Consider the following 2,500-nt stretch of genomic DNA (forward strand, 5'->3'; position numbering starts at 1 on the left):
CTCGCCTGGGCGACGGCTTGCGGGCTGCGACGTGACCTTGCCACCGCCTTGCAGCATTACATCCGCAGTTGAAACGAAGAGAGCTGCTGCGGGCTTGGGTGCTTGTCCTGGCGGCTTGTCGACGGGACCACGGTGAACGGCCACTGTGTGACTCCGCAGGGAGACGTTCTGGTGCAGTCAGGGGCCTTTTTGTCTCCCGCCGCGGTGAAGCTTTGGTCGCATTCTAGTCACTCTCTCTTCAATCCCGGTACGGGGTACCTGTTCATGCTCACCATTCCTCGAGCACCCGCGTGCAGAGGGTGGGTGCGAGGTTTAAAGATTCGTGGTCCGCCTGTCGGTCCGGTCTCGTGCTGACTTGAGCGAGTGTCCTCCGCGTTCGAGAGAATGTGCCTGTCCGCGGGGGCAGCCGCGCTTGCGAGCGTTCCGCCGCGCCCCCTTCCCCAGCCCGCCGAGGTTGGGGCGTGCGGGGTCGGCTTGCGCCCGTAGCGTCGGCCTGTCCTCCGCGGCTTGCACCCGACTCAGTCCGCTGCGGCCTCGCCTCGACTCTCGAGCCTTCCGCCAGACGGTGACACCAGAGAACTCTGCCTCTGGCTGTTGCGGGGCGTGACGGCGCGTGTCGGGCTCCGGCCCGTCACCCACGCCGGCACTCAACGCCTGCGAGCGCCCTGTTGCCTCCGAGAAAGGTTTTTCGCTTGATTGTCGCTCGAGTGCGTGTGCCTCCGGGGCTCACGCCGTGGTACGCGCCAGGCTGGGGCTCCACCGTCACGTCGGCGGGGGAGCGTTTAGCGCGTCCCAGGATCGGACAACCTCTCCGGGGGCCCGAGCCGAAACCCGACACGGTATAAAAGTCGTAACAAGGTTTCTGTTGGTGAACACGTTGTGAAGGATCTTTGTCGGCCGGGGGCCCGCCACCTCTCCGGGGAGGGCGGCCCGTCACTCCTTGAACGCGAAGGCTGGCGCCGGTTGGGCCAGGCAGGAGAGCCCCACGGGGGCCGGCCCCGGGGCCAGGTATCGGACAACCTCTCCGGGGGCCCGAACCGAAACCCGTAACACAGAATAAAAATCGTAACAAGGTTTCTGTTGGTGAACACGTTGTGAAGGATCTTTGTCGGCCGGGGGCCCGCCACCTCTCCGGGGAGGGCGGCCCGTCACTCCTTGAACGCGAAGGCTGGCGCCGGTTGGGCCAGGCAGGAGAGCCCCACGGGGGCCGGCCCCGGGGCCAGGTATCGGACAACCTCTCCGGGGGCCCGAACCGAAACCCGTAACACAGAATAAAAATCGTAACAAGGTTTCTGTTGGTGAACACGTTGTGAAGGATCTTTGTCGGCCGGGGGCCCGCCACCTCTCCGGGGAGGGCGGCCCGTCACTCCTTGAACTCGAAGGCTGCGCCGGTTGGGCCAGGCAGGAGAGCCTCACGGGGGTTGGCCCCGGGGCCGTGGCCCGTACTGACGCTGGCGCCTCCCACGCGGGTGGGAGGTCACACCGACAATTTCGCCGTACCCGTCGAACGGGCCTGGTCACCCGTACGCACGTTCCGCCGAAGCCGGGCGACGTCGATCTCGGTCCCACTCGGTTGGGCCGGCGCGCGGGCGCCGCCACCGACGAGCACGCACACGCTCGGTTGCACGCCGGCAAGTCCATGCGGGTGCCGCACACGCTACGCCTGCGCCGTTGGAAGGGCTTCGCCGTTGGCTTCGTAGGGTGTCTTTGCAGTCCGTCCGAGAGGTGGGGGCACGCACGGCAACACGGCCGGCCTGCCTGCGTGGGACGATGCGGTCCTTTCGTTCAGCGGTTCGGCGGTTTGGCCGGCGCGAGCAGACGCTCGGAGGGAGACGGTGGCGTCAGCCACGCACTCACTCCGCTTCTGCAGTCCGGTCCACTCCGCCCGTTCTAGCTGCTCGTTTGGTCCCTCGCCCGCCAGCAGACCGTTCCGCCGACGGTGCTCCTCCTCCGCAGCGACTTCTGCCTAGCCGCTCTGCCGGGTGCGATGTCACCGGCGTCCGCACCGATCCTCGGCACGGCGCGTGTGCGCACCTGTGGGCCGCCGCCCCGTGCTCCACGTCCGTCTGTGTGTGCCCGCTGTGGGGACCGTCTTCCTCTCGCCTTGGCGACGGCTTGCGGGCTGCGACGTGACCTTGCCACCGCCTTGCAGCATTACATCCGCAGTTGAAACGAAGAGAGCTGCTGCGGGCTTGGGTGCTTGTCCTGGCGGCTTGTCGACGGGACCACGGTGAACGGCCACTGTGTGACTCCGCAGGGAGACGTTCTGGTGCAGTCAGGGGCCTTTTTGTCTCCCGCCGCGGTGAAGCTTTGGTCGCATTCTAGTCACTCTCTTCAAAGCCCGGTGAGGGGTACCTGTTCATGCTCACCATTCCTCCGGCACCCGTGTGCGGAGGGTGGGTGCGAGGTTTAAAGATTCGTTGTCCGCCTGTCGGTCCGGTCTGGTCTCGTGCTGACTTGAGCGAGCGTCCACCGCGTTCGAGAGAATGTGCCTGTCCGC

This window comes from Mustelus asterias, unplaced genomic scaffold, assembly GCF_964213995.1.
Source record: "Mustelus asterias unplaced genomic scaffold, sMusAst1.hap1.1 HAP1_SCAFFOLD_2067, whole genome shotgun sequence".
Classification (NCBI taxonomy): Eukaryota; Metazoa; Chordata; class Chondrichthyes; order Carcharhiniformes; family Triakidae; genus Mustelus; species Mustelus asterias.